At 32.3% G+C, this 14,905-nt stretch overlaps 1 protein-coding gene across 1 annotated transcript in view; it reads left to right on the top strand.

Moving 5' to 3' along the window:
• CDH12 (cadherin 12) overlaps positions 1-14,905 on the top strand; it is a 564,219-nt gene that overhangs the window by 227,383 nt on the left and 321,931 nt on the right. Inside the window, exon 2 of the mRNA XM_011356438.2 lies at positions 9,910-10,059. The gene's annotated coding sequence lies outside the window, so the exon portion shown is untranslated. The remainder of the gene's footprint in view (positions 1-9,909; positions 10,060-14,905) is intronic.

Raw genomic sequence — 14,905 nt, 5'->3', positions numbered from 1 at the left:
AAATATTACTTACATAAAAAGATACCTTAAAATAACTAGTGTTTTCTCTTTTAGAAATCAAGAACCCGATTCTTGTTCTTTAGATAAGAAAAATAACACTATGTGATAAAGGTAAATGGTCCTTGCTTTGTAGCCCCTTTGAGAGAACTGCCCTGAATGAGATATTTCTGTTGTGGTAAATTGTGATAGCTTTTCATATTCCCAAGCAGGACATAAGCATCTGGAAATCTAATTCCCCAAAGATTTTTCTGTGCTGCTTTTAAGCAGAATAGTAAAACGATGGAGCAGGTAAACATCTGTCAGTAATAGAAAACCGATATTTTGTTCAATAGGGCATTATACTGTATATTCAGCAAATATTTACTGTCTATTTTGTGTCTAGTACTTACATTAAACACTGTGAGAATTATCAAATAGTATAGGTCCTTTTACATAAACACATATGTTTGGAGATATGTCAGATAAACCCCAGGAAGAAAAACCTGGCAACTGGGAAATTATATCCTGATAACAAAAGATCAGCTTTCATCTTTGAAATGGTGGGAAATCACTTTATAGACAGATCAAGGAGAATTTTTAATTATAGGCAAGAAATTTGCATTTTATTCAATAAGCAACTGGGGACTTACTGAGGTTTAATAATAATGTCAATTATTTAGTTTTATAATAAGCATTTTGGGGTGTTGTTCTTAACCACTATCAATAGGATATCTTGGGAAATGAGAGTTGTAGCTTTTGGAATTGAATTTAAGATATTATTGGCCAGCTAACTTATTTGAGAAGTGTACAGTGAACACTGTATACTACTAGAAAGAACATACATGCAGTGCAAATGCAGTAATCCAGTAAATTAGACTAAATTGTCAGGGCAGGCCCATCAGCATTAATCACTTAAGCCAAAACAAAACACCGCATGATAAAGTGGTGTAAAACAAATAAAAATAATAACTGAGCCCTTTTCTTTTTACACAGTACCTTGAAATATTTACAGATGGAATAACACGATGTCTAGGATGTGCTTCAAAAGTAGCTAAGGCAAAGTGAGAGAACAGAGTGAGAAAATATAGAGGAAACGAGATTTACCACAAAGAGCTAAATGACGAAGCTGGATGATGGGAACATAGGTGTCTATCACTGCTGTTTCCTCTGCCTTTTATATTTGTTAGAAAGTTTGTAAGAGAAAGTTGGAATAAAAAAATGAAATTAAATAAAGGAAAATACAGTTCACCCTTGAACAGTGTGGGGGTTAGGGACGCTGAAGCCCCCGGAGTCAAAAATGTGTGTATAACTTTTGACTACAGGGTTGATTCTAGGACCTGCTGTGAATACCAAACCCAAGAATGCCCAAGATCCTTAGATAAAATGGTATAGAACAATGCTCACAATAGTCTTTTCTATTTCTATTCCAGTGCCCGCCATGAATCTGAGATTCCCCTCCTTCAGTCAAACAAGAATCTTTCTAGAGTTATCCAACAGTGAAAGCATGGTGGAGATGTTGCCAATACCAGAATATTTATATATTTTTCTGGCTAAGGTGTCTTTCTGGAAACCATACCTCCACACAATAGCTGATTTGTTACTCAATGGGATTGAAATCCATTTTCTTGATTTTTAGCCATTCTTGATGAAAGGTGGTAGAGTCTTCAACCCTAAGGAGCTGGTACTGAATTAGTTCAGTTGATGTAACTTATCTCTGAGAGAATCAACATCCACTTTAGAAGATCTTTAATTTATTTAAACTTAAATTTCATGAAATTATCTAAATTGTAGCTTCTACTTCTCTTTGTTTTTATAGTCATATACAAAAAGCAGGAAAAAATGGAAAAGGAAGGGATAAATAACACAAATTAAGATTATCCCTTTTCTTCATTTTCTCTAGTGTACACATCTTATAGATAAGAAACAATGAATTAACCTAACAAAACTCAATTTAAAAAAATTAGTTTCTCATGATACATAACTTTCTCTATCATCTATCATCTATCTATCTATCTATCTATCTATCTATCTATCTATCTATCTACCTACCTACCTATCTATCATCATCTATGCTTATGTTACTTTATAATCTATTTTCTATAAAACACTGAAAACCTTTTCATATTAAAAATATGTTGCTAGAACATGTTAATAGATGCATTAATTTATCAAATTTCCACATTTATATCTAATCACTAATGCTACACATTAGTGTTTACAGTTTTTTACCATTGTAAACTGATGTAACACACAATATTTTCTCAATAAACATCTGTAGTTACCAATCTGTATGTACACACACATACACACACATGTATACATACAGCATTTTGTTACAAATGTCAAAATTGCTCCCCCGAGATATAGTAGCAATTTATATGTCTGCCAGTAATTTATTATTATGCTTTGCAATATTCTTGCTAAAAAATAGGACAATATTATTTTATTTTACATGTTTAATGGGAAAAATTTCCTCTGGATTCACAATATAAACAACAATGTGGCATATGTTTGGTCTAAATTCAATTGGACATATCCTTATAATTAAAAACAAAGTTTTATTTGGGATTTACAGAGTTCATATATTGCCTATTTAACTAATAACAGTTACTAATATTTATTGAGCTCTCATTTTGCAACAGTTACCTTCTTGGTGCTGCATGCATACTAACTCAATCTTATTTCTGCATATACATGAACTCATTTCATACTATTTTTCTTTTTAATCTGAGAAGACAACCAAATGTATAGAAAGCAAAGAGCCCAAGATTCACGTTTGCTGTTTGCTATTGCCATGTTGCTGCATTGTTTTAATCCTAGGGAGTGAGTCACCTATTTCCTGTGTTTCTATCACTGCATCATTATTACAAAAATTTAAGTCCATGTATTTGATGTATACAGGGAGGTAAAAGTGTTATTTCAGACTATTCACCAACAGCCTGAGATATGTTAAAACCCTGTATTACTATGGAGAGTTTAAATTATTTTAATAAGGAAAATAGAGTCAGTGAGGCAAATAGAAGTCACTTATTCTTTATGTTGTGGCAGCAAATTATTGGCTTTTGCCAAGAGTGAAAAAGAGCAAGTTGACACGAGAGGAACCTGGATATTACAGTCAGTGTAACTGAGGGTAGAATGAAACATGGCATTCAGAAGTTAATGGAGTCGCCAAGAAATCCAAAGAAAAAGTTGTATTTAATAAACAAGTAAATACAAGTAGGAAGGGGATCCTTTTAAAAGCCACTGTAGCAATACCAACTGTATGATACTATATAACATATCTTCATCATAAGGCCTGTCAAATGCAGTTACGGCCTGAGAAAGCCCAATTAATTTTCTGTAAAATAGAGTCACCTGCTGTGGCATAGATGCTGAAGATATGTTATGGTAAGATTTCAATACACATTAAACAGAAGATAGAAACAAATGGACAGTGATATATGTGTATCAAGAAATGATTAAGCATTTTACAGTGGTCATTGTTTGAAATCGAATGGCACTTTATTTCCCTGTATAAAATTTTACTGAAATATTATCTGGATAGGTGCCGGGGCATTGTTTAAAGTTGTCATAAACTTTGAATGGGGAATGCTGTATACAATTTAAGACACTGTTAGAAATAGAAAGCAGGTGATTTTATTCCATCTCAAGTTTGGTTTCTTTAGAAAACAGGAAATAGAATTAAAGCCATGCTAATTGTTATCTTATTATAAATAAAACATGGCATTAACAGTTTAATTATGGTAACATTTTATTAAAGAAGAAATGAAGAAGGTGTGTAATTTTACAACTTTATTCAGGCATAACATATAAAATAAGCAGCACATACTTAAAGTATAAATTAGATGAATTTGGACAGGTGTATACACCTGTGAAACCACCACCATAATCAAGGTCCTAAACATTTTTCTCATTCCAAAGGTTGCTTGTGCCCCTTTGCCATCCTTTTTTTCTACCGCTATTGTCCCTAAACCACTTTCCTGCCTTCTGTCATTATAGTTTAGTTTCCATATTTTTGAACTTGACATAAATGAAAGCGTATATTAGTTACTTGTTTGTTTCTGGCTTTTTTCATTTAGAATAATGACCTTGTGGTTCAGTTTTTTTAGTATATTAGTATTTTGTTCCTTCTAATTGATAAGTAGTATTTAATTCAATGAATGTACCACAGCTTACCCATTCATCTGTTGATGGACATTTGGATTTTTTTTCACATTTTTTAATATTATGAATAATATCAATTGTTTATATACAAGTCTTTAAATAAACATATACTTTCTCTTTTGGGGGCAATATCTTGGAGTCAAATAGCTGCATCACCCAATAGGTATGTGTGGAACTTTTTAAGAAACTACCAAAGAGTTTTCAAAGTGGTTACCCCATTTTGTAATCCCACGAGCTGTATATGAAAGTTATAGGTATTCTGCATCATTGCCAATATGTGGTATTGTTAGGGATTTTTCTTTTCAATTTTAGCTATGCTGATAGGTATATAGTGGTAGAACAGTCTTTAAACAAGTCTGTATATAGTTATATAATTTCAAATTAACAAGTTAATCTAAGTTAGGACTTTTTTTATCCCAGGAATTTTCAGTGAATGGTAACTTAGTTTTATACCATTTATCACATTAGTGCTTCCAGCTCTTCCCACGTTTTCTAACTTTACATTCACTCTTCCTTTTTTCTGACTCTCAAAACAGGTAAAAATATCTCCTCATAAATGAATTTACCTGCCTTTTTTTCTATTAAACAATATTGCTCATTAAATAGTATTTATGTATATTTGTTTAGTGACTTATATTTTAGTTATTGCTAAAAATGTATGTGGTTTGGAGTTTATATGCATATTCTAATCTTCACTAATTTTTAGTAGTTTTAAGCAAATTTAATATGAAATGAGATTAATTTTCTTAAAGTTTTATATATTATTTATTTCATTTTGTTTAAACTTATCGATTATACCTAAAGATACAAAATAGAATAAATTTGAGCTTATAAGAAAGGGATAAAATGCCAAGCAATTATGTCTACTAAGAACTAATTCTTTTATTTTAATTACACCCTGCACTTTTTGTTGTTATTTTAAAAGACCTACTAAAGTAGAATTGTGGCTTTGAAAATATAAAATATATTAATATTGTATGTTCATTTTTCAATTATGCTCCCTAGTTTAAGTTAATTCTCTATAATTTCAATTAAATCATCTTTCATTTTTAACTGACCAAGATAATAAAGATTCATTCTTGATGTGATGTAGCAGCTATGTCCCTTTGAAAGAATACATTATAATTACTTTAAAAAATTAAGTAATATTATTGACCTTAGCAATTTTTTCCATCTATTTCAAGTGCAATTTAAAATCAGTGACTTTCTGACTAATAATTACATTACTTGAACTATGAAACAAAATATTTTTATCATAATGTCATTTATAAACTAAAACAAAACTGTTAGGGGCATTGTAGTGTGGGAGAGGGAAGAAAAGGTCTAATTGTATACAACCTTTTCTTTTTTACTACTTGATTATTTCTGAATTAAGTAGAGAGGATATCACAGATTATTAGACAAATAGATAACATAATTTTATAGCTGACTGAACTCTTAGAGATAATATTGTCTAATTTCCTCACATTTTCCAATGAAATTAACTAGAAGCTTTTTAAGTGGCTCAAAGTTATAAAGCCAGTTAGTGCCAGAATTTTGACTCTAGTCCAAACTTTCTGATATCCAATCTAGCTTTCTTTATTTCTAGAAGTTTATAATATCTCAAATTCATGAGTGTATATGAGCAAAGCTGGCCTCCGAAAAGTAAAACGTTTACCTTAAAAGTTGGTAAATTCAGCTATTTCACCTCTATGACTTACATATAAGCAGAAATATATACAATACATAAGAATCTCTTAACGTTCACCAAACATTCCTGTGTTAGTATTAGTTTGATGTTCCTGCTCATAGATCAGTGTGTCATTACTTTGTTAAGCTGCTTCCTTTTTGTTTGTTTTGTTTTTAAATATATATTTAAAACAACACTAATGTGGAATTTCTTCCCTGATAATTAAATAATCACAAAACGATGCAGAGAGATAATATTCGAAGCTAAAGTTTATAGAGAAGCGAGATGATATTCATGTGAGTCATAAGATCAATAGTTAAACCACTGTCTTAATGTAGTAATAGTCAAGATCTAGAAAAGTCTATCAGAAATCTAAATGGAGAAATTCCTGTATATATAAATCACAAGCTTCCTGCCAGCGCAGAGTAATTTTTTCCTTTATTCCATCATGACTACAATTCTCAGTGTTTAGAACAAACCTAGGTAAATGAAGGAAGTGTAGCTTCCATTTAGATATCCATTCACATTCTTTATTGATTACACCATGACTCAGACAAACATATTTATTTGTGAGACATGGTGGAGAGTAACACACCTTGTGTCAAAAGGCCACCAGGTTTCCCACTAAGTATCAAAGACCAAAGGACAAGCAATTACTGGCTCTTTTTATTCCTAATTTCTCATCATTAAAATATGAGTAAAATACTCATTGTAACCTATGTCACTAGATCCCTGTAAGAATCAAATGAGATAATACGTGGAAATTTCTCGGCATACTTTAAGGGTGACTTAATTTGAGTTATCTTTATTTATTTATTTTTTTAGGTCGAATTTTTATTAGAAGCCTTGAAAAAGCATGATCACAACATTTCTCTAAGATTAAGAATGTGTCTGAGAATTTCAATAGAAATTCTTACCATGAAATGGTAGGGATTTATATGAGGTTTAAGAAACTTCTAGATAAGGCGTGAACAAGCGAGAAATGAATTTTTCAGCTCCATAGTTCTTTTGAGCTTTGCTATCACATTACTTCTGTGGGAGAACTGAGATATCAGAAATCATCATCATTTTGACCCAATATATTTCTAGTAAATGTTCTTGAGATAGCTATAGACTAGAGTAGGGTCATTTTCCTGTTTAAAAAATAAACAGTACTTACGATTTTTAAGGAAGAGGAAGAATGAATTGTCTGAGATAAAACTTTTCGAAATTGAAAAATTTGTGCTAATGGTATTAAATCATTTGGAAATTCTAGATTGAATTTATTTTTTAGGCTGAAGTTTATTTTTGTCGAATTTTATTTTCTGGTAAAAAAATATAATTATTCTGGCTAAACTGTTAAAATATACTATTTTATCAGTCACGAAGCTAATTTTTTAAGGATGCAAAAATGCATTTTGTAAGTCATAAAAACAAGATATTTTTCCTATTCTTTTGGGAACAGGTATTTTTGTTTGGGAATTTCTACCCATCAAGATGTTACAGTGATATGCATTTTAATTCTGAATTTGCTCTCTGCTGGCTGAGTGGCATTGGTTAATATACCTAACTTCTCAGAGTCTTAGCTTAATTAATAAAAATTTTAAAAAGATAATAATGCCTGCTTAATAGTATTCATTTAAGGATTTCAAGAACAATAGCCATAGCTGAAATGCATACAAAACATCTAGCACATAGCATGCATTTAATATACAGTACCTATAATTATCACTTCTGTATCTTCTCTACTCCTCCCACAAAGTAGTAGTATTTTGCTTTGTTACTCATGAGTGCACGTCCACATAAAACCAATTATTTTTTTAATGTAGATAAAACCAAAAACCAACAAAACAAAACTACTGCAGTCACACATACCCTCTGCAGAAAGACCCTTAGATCCTATGAGACTGGTCATTTGGAAACATCATCAGTGCAAACTTATTTAGTCAGGGCTTTTTAGTATGGCACAAACTTAGCTTAACTTAGAGTGCACTTGTTTTAGTTGCCGATGATAATTGCTAGTGAACGAGCTTGAAGAAAATAAGCACTGTCTTAAGATTTTAAAAAGTTTTCAATAGAGGTCCTTATTTAAGATCCTCAGAATGACAGATGGCTTTAACTGCATGACCATTGAACATCAAAACTGTGGGAATCCATCGGATTTTCACTTATGAGGGCTGTGTTAACAGCTAGTAAGGTCACTGCAGAAGAAATTAGCAGTTACATTTCCTGTACTATTTATTTACAATTTATGTGCATCAATTTCAATTGAAGCAGCCTCTTTTCTGCTAGAACACTGTTAGTCTAATGTAATTGGATAAAGGGTTTCCTGCTTAACAGCAGCAAAAGTTATTCTTCCTCTCCTGGGATGTGTTGACTGGGTTTCTCCCTTCAGCTCTCACCCTCCACCAGCTGAGGGAGCAAGAGACCTCCTGTGCATGGAACGCAGGTTCAGCCCACCTGGGTCTTTTCATGGTTGCACCTCTGTTTCAAGTTCAAGTGTCTGCCCTATCACAGCAAATCAGTTACACTGAAGTTTTATTGTGTCAAAAGGTTCCATCAGAGAGTTTATATTTTAAGGAAATAGTTGTTTTGTTTTGTTTTTAATTTACTTTAGAGTATATATGGCAAATTCCCCACAATGTTTTGTGCATCTCTTTATTTAAATTTGGGTTTTTCTTAAAGTATATGTAAATATTTAAATATTACAATGCGAATACAGCCTCTCTCTCTCTCTCTCTCTCTCTCTCTTTCTCTCTCTCTCTCTCACTCACACACACACACACACTCACTCACACACACACACACACACACACACATCAACACATCAAGAGAGTGCCATACGTCCTCAGTGAGACCCACCTGGAAAGACAGAAATGCTGAATGTATCACACAGAATCATCGTGAGAGGACACTCGTCAGCTTTCTCCCTGGCAATGAGATTTTCCTCACTCTCAAGACACGCAAATGACTTTTTTGATCTGTTCTTTTTGTTATTCAAATAATTTTCTCCTATAGAAGTGAAAACTGTCCAAAATTAACCGTTTGGAACTTTGGCATTTAGTTATGTTTTTTGTTTTGTTTTGTTTTGTTTTGTTTTGTTTTTGTGAGAACAAGATCTCTTCGGGGAAGTGGTTAACTTTTGATGTAAGATGGCCAGGTGGTTAGTGGATGGGTATCAGCAGGTTGTTAGCAACAGCACATGACTATGTTTAAAATGTTGTTTCACATTTTGATTCTCTCATATCTTTGCTTGTTTTGTTTTAGAAAATTTGTATTTCAACAGATAATAAAGAGATGATTCAGTTAAGTGTAATGTTGTAATCCTCATGTTACTCAGGATAATGGTTTAACATAAACATTTCTGCAAGTGTGATGATACTTTAAAAAAGCTATTTGCAAAACTGCACAAGCAATGCTGTATTCTCTTTGCCTTGGTTTGAGTCCTTTGTCTGTAAGAAACTGCCAAACATGCTAATTTGGTATGAATACTTCCTTTTTTATAAATCAGAGAGTTGTACTCTGGAGGGCTGTGATAAACCTTTAAATTCATTTCACTTAGACAAAGGTTGAAGTATGTCCCAGGCTTGGGGCAAAGACAAGCACAGCTATCTCTTTTATCACATGGCTTTAAACATTTTTCAGCTTTAGGCTTGTCTTGCAAATCAGTTCTATCAGTCTATTAATTGCTTTACTGTACCTGATACCTAACAGGAATGCACCTTGCGAAACAGCAAGAGAAAGCACATTTGTTTAAGTCCTCTCATGGCTTAACACCGTGGCTAATCTCCTTGCAAATTATAGTCATAGTTGTAGTTCATCTATTGTGCTGGAAAAGACAACATTCCTCAGTGGCCTTGGTGCCTTTTCCAATTCCCAGGAGACCTAGGAACCCTCTGCATGTTTTGCCTGCGCACAGGGAGTGTTCTCTGCTAATCAGGTCAATGATTATCGCCCAGCCTAGGGGACCTGACAGGAGCCTATCACAGCAGTTAGAGAGCCACCAAATGCAGCAGGCTCACAGAGGGTCTCCCCTTAAGAAACATCGCTTAGTCCTCATTTACTCACTGGAACCTCTGAGGATTTCAGCTTTTTTTTTTTTTTTTTTGTCCTCTTAGACAGAAAGGGGCTCAATATAAACAGGAAAAAGAAGCACAGCATGCAGCTACTGAGAGGGTGTTGATTGAAAACTTCTTCGATCTCCTCACCCTATTCACGGTTGATTTGACTGATTTCTCACCCCGTTCACAGAGAATATTTCAATTAAGGTAAGTGCTGCTTGATCTGGGTGTCTGCATCACACTGGATTTCTGCACTGAAAGTTCTTACTGACTAAACTGACATTCTGCACTGCAGCAAGTGACTGTTTGTGTCAGGAAACGGCTTAGTTTATAAGCAACTGTCCTAGAATGAAAACTGCCGTTTGGATAATGATATTTCAGACCCATTTGTTTTGAAATGAGAGAATTCTGACTCACATCAAAAGAAAATAAAAGGAAATGTGAAAAATTAATTTCTCACTTTACCCCTTTAATAATCTAGAGAACTATGCAGTGCTAAGGTAACTAGATTTTGATTGAAGTGTTTTGTTGATGTCATATGGTATAATCTCGGAGTCTGAAAGCTTCAAAGTTAAATTAGAAAGAAAATTTGCAAATGAGAGTTGAAATTTTGTGCAGCTTTCTACTTTAACAATATTCTTGAGATCTTTCTGAGTTTAAGGATTTAGGACTAAATCCTTGAATATTTTAATAGTGTCCATTTAATAATTAAAGTTAAATTAACTTTATAATGTGATGTAGTTGTTAGGAAAAATGACCAAAAAGAATTAATATGCCATTGCTATGATTTATAGTTCTTAAACAAGACAGATGCTTTTGTTTTATGAGCTAGACTAATAAAAAAATAAACTTCTTTCTAAAATGCTTATTTTAGAAAGGAGATTTCTTCAATAAGAAATAAAGTTTATGTGTTTATTGAAATCGTGGCTTTTGTATTTGAAGTTGTACTTTGTGATGCAACTAGAGTGAAATGAGGTTATTTGCATTTTACATAGTTTAGAGAAATTATCCAGGTAATTTAAGTAAACTCGTCCACATTGTTCTAAACCCATTTTCTTTATAAGTTTGTTAAAAATATCTACAGAAAATGGAAGCAACTTTTTTCCAAAGTTAGATTGAATTATCCAATTTTTTTCTTTTCTACTTTACTTTGCACATAAAAATATAGCCTGGTGGTTTTATCCTATATTATGATAAATTTCTATGTAATGAAGAATCATAAAATAATTCTATCATTATAATTATGAATAACTGATTGATTGGCTAGCGTAAGTGAATAATAGCACCCACTTACCTTGTTATCATGTAGTGCTTATACTTCAAAATGCTTCTCAAATAATAAAACAAACATCATTGAAAATATAAATATATACCATTATAAGATACACACACAAATTGAAGTTCAATAACAAATCTGTTATTGCTAGAGCACTATGTAAATATTTTGTGTGAAGATTTATAATAGAATCTTAAATGTGCTTTATAGAATGAGCACTCATATTTCATGAAATGTTGATTCTACCTTCCTCCTATGGGTATCCTGAGATGGGACATTTTATTAAGATGTTAGAACATGGTTTATATTAATTGACTATCTTTCTGACATTCTCTGGAGAACTTTTTAAGCTGATGTTGATGTTATTGCATCTCCCACAAGAATAAACTATTTTGGGGATACCCATAGGTGCTGACATGTACTCGCTGGTTGACAATATGTTTTTAGCCCAAGCCTGGAAACATTTGTCTACCCTTGTTGCACTGAGACTTCTGTTTTCTCTGAGGGATAGTTTCTCAGTAGCTGAGAGAAGAGTATGCTGACTATAGTTACTGTCATTGGGTCTTTGAAGTCTTTTTTTTTTTCAAGCAACTTTAATAAATAAAACGAGACAACATTAACCAAATAGGGCCACATTTGCTATTAACAAACTTATACATTGCAGAAAACATCTCTGTATTTTGGACTATTCTTTGCTCCAAGTTCAAAATTGATACCGATATCCTACCCATTGAACTTTGATTGAATGCACTTACTTGCTCTCTTGATGGATTGACCATGGAAAGATATTTACAGTGTATAAGGAAATGTTTATGTTTAAGACAACTGTAGTTCTCATTCAAAAAGATATATCTAAGGCTTTTAAAGGGAGTTATCATTGTGGCTGTCTTAATTTGCATTATGCAGGATGAAAAGGGAATGGAGAAAATTGTGGGTGCAATTGATAATTAGGGACAATTTATATTCAGTAACACCTGGCTCCTCACTCAGACTTCCTTTTTTCCTCCCCACTTATTATATATTCCTAAATCCCTCCTTAACTCTAGATTCTATCTTGAAACCCATGTTTCATGCATTTCCTGGTAATTTATTCCTTCTGTGAGATCAGAAAACATCTTATAGTATAACCTCACTCAGAGTAGGCAGTTTCAAAATTTAAACCAAAAAAATCTATTAAAACTTTATAAAAGTTACCTTAAAATTTATAACCTGTTTCTCAGTACATGGTATTTTCAATGAAAGACAATATGGGAGAGGCAGCATTTAACATGCCTCTTAAATGCCAGACAGCTAGGATCTTTGTATGTATGATCATGTAATCGTCAAGTAAAAATAATGACGTGGAGGTTATTTACCCTGATTTTCCAGATAAGGAGATGCAGGTGAAGGGCTTCCCGTGAGCAGTAATCTACAGCTCAAGCTCAGGTCATGCTGTGGTTAAGGTTTATAATCTTTACATTCTACTTTATCATCTTGTGTTTGTGACCTTTTCCAATATTTGATGTGATACTCATGAGTAATTTAAGATGATAAATTTAAGATAGTACAACTTAATTATATTACCCTCAGAACAGATTAACTTGGCTTACTCAAAATAAGTGATTTCATAAATTCCATAGCCACTAGCGTTTAAAACAAGAATAAATTTTCTGAAAGAGGTTAGTGCTCAAGTTTTTGCATCCAGAAAATTCTGATTACTATTGACAGAAAAAGCACTGTACGATATGGATAATCAGTACTGGAATTTAGTATTTGTAATATGTATATCTTCCCAAGGGGAATTAGCATACTCAAGATAAAGTCAAATAAAAAATAGATAAAAATTCAATGTCACTTATATTGAAATGAGATTAAAAGGAAGATAAGGATATGTGTTTGTGGCAAAAGACATCTCCAATATTAGAAAATATAAAGAAATTAACAGTTGGATTGAATATGGCAACGTGGACTAAAAAAAGATTTAAATGTATAGGAGTCCTTTTGCTCTACTGACTACATAAACTTCCCATTTTTACAGAGATTTACTATAGCTTATTATGTAGATATTGTGACAATATTATTCAAACCAAAATTTGGTTCAGCCTGTGGCAAACAGGGAAAGAGTAAATTAGGGTTGATCTGGAAAATCTAATATGATTAGCTGTCATATCCAAGGATCTACTGAGATGGGAACTGGAAGTTAGGTTGCATAGTTATAAACCACGACTATTTATTGTGCTCCAACACATTCTGAAGCATCTTAAAAGATCACATTGTACCAGATACTATAAATAGTGGATCAGTTATGATTAGAATAATAATGAATATTTATATATATATATTTATTTTTATATATGTGTGTAAATATATATAAATATATTTACATATATGCTTTAAATATATTTGTATATTTATATACATGTATATGTAAATATACATATATATTTATATATTGTGTATATATATTATATATTATATGTGTGTGTGTGTGTGTGTGTGTGTGCGTGTGTGTGTGTGTATACACACATTTTAAAAATCACCAGCCAGCTTACTTTCCATTCTCTAGATGTTATGGTGAGCTATTGGCTTATCCTAGTTGTGTACAAGAATAACAGAAAAACAAAGTATGTATAGATAATTTTCTTTATTACTATTCTTAAAGAATCAACATGACGTATAAAAAGTGGCATTAAAGAGGAGTTTGTTATGCTGAATGTCCACAATGCATGTCTCCCTAGAAAAGATGACCCTGTGTCTAGGCCATGCTGGCCACAGTAAATTTAACCACAGAAGAATGTGCCCAGATTTAAGACAGCCATCTCTAGAGCAGCCAGTGGCCACCATGTGGCCTTATAAAAGAACTATGTCAATAACATATGCTCTGTATTAGTTTAAAATATATATACATTAGGTGTGTATGTATATGTGTGTATATGTGTATATATATATATATTGAACTTGATGGCCTTTAATGTAAAATAAATGTAGATAACCAGCAGTGATGGGCAGGAGACAAAACTGAGAAACACAAAGTTGGTAGTATGCAGAAGTCATGAATAAGTTGAAATCATGAGGTTGATAGAAGGAAAAGAAAAGAGGCAAATCCCCTTAGGTAAACTAGAAGAGACATAGTTTTTGACTCACCGTAATGGCTAAGCACAGGAGGGAGTTCTCCTTTGTGGAGGCAACAAGGCTGTGTTGTCCTGGGCGATACTCCAAATGTGCCATGCAATAGTGAGACTTTTACCTGTTTTCTACATTTTTTCACTCTGATTTCAGTCCCTTTAATCAAGTCAATTCACATTTGTGTTTTTTTACAAACTAAAAGATTATAACTGACCCAACATCATACATATTTATAGTCTCAGTCGACAAGGTATTGGGCAAAAATGTATAGTGGCTATACGTTGAAGTCAAAATATTTGATATATATATTTTTTAATTTCATAGAACCTGTGTTGAATAATTAAGCTAGAGAGATTGTAGGTAGAGCCTGCAAAGGTAAAAATACTTGATTTTTGTTTGTTTTATAAAAACAAAGTTGTTGACTCATTGTTTAGAAGAGAAACTAATTCACATTGCATGATTTTTTAATTATCAGCATAATTAATACTTTTTGGAATAATTTAAAAATATCTTGAAGATAGATATTGAAATGTCTACTTCCAGATAGATTCAAGCTTATCATTTTCTCCTATCTACTAAGTCATCCATATTTTACTATTGGATTTAAATCTTCTAATTATAAATGTTGAAAAGTTATTCATTAACATAAAGACATGTATATTATTGCCATAT

This window comes from Pteropus vampyrus, unplaced genomic scaffold (assembly GCF_000151845.1).
Source record: "Pteropus vampyrus isolate Shadow unplaced genomic scaffold, Pvam_2.0 Scaffold27, whole genome shotgun sequence".
NCBI classification, from domain to species: Eukaryota; Metazoa; Chordata; class Mammalia; order Chiroptera; family Pteropodidae; genus Pteropus; species Pteropus vampyrus.
Note: the sequence above shows the minus strand (reverse complement) of the source record. Positions and strands in the feature narration are given on the sequence as shown.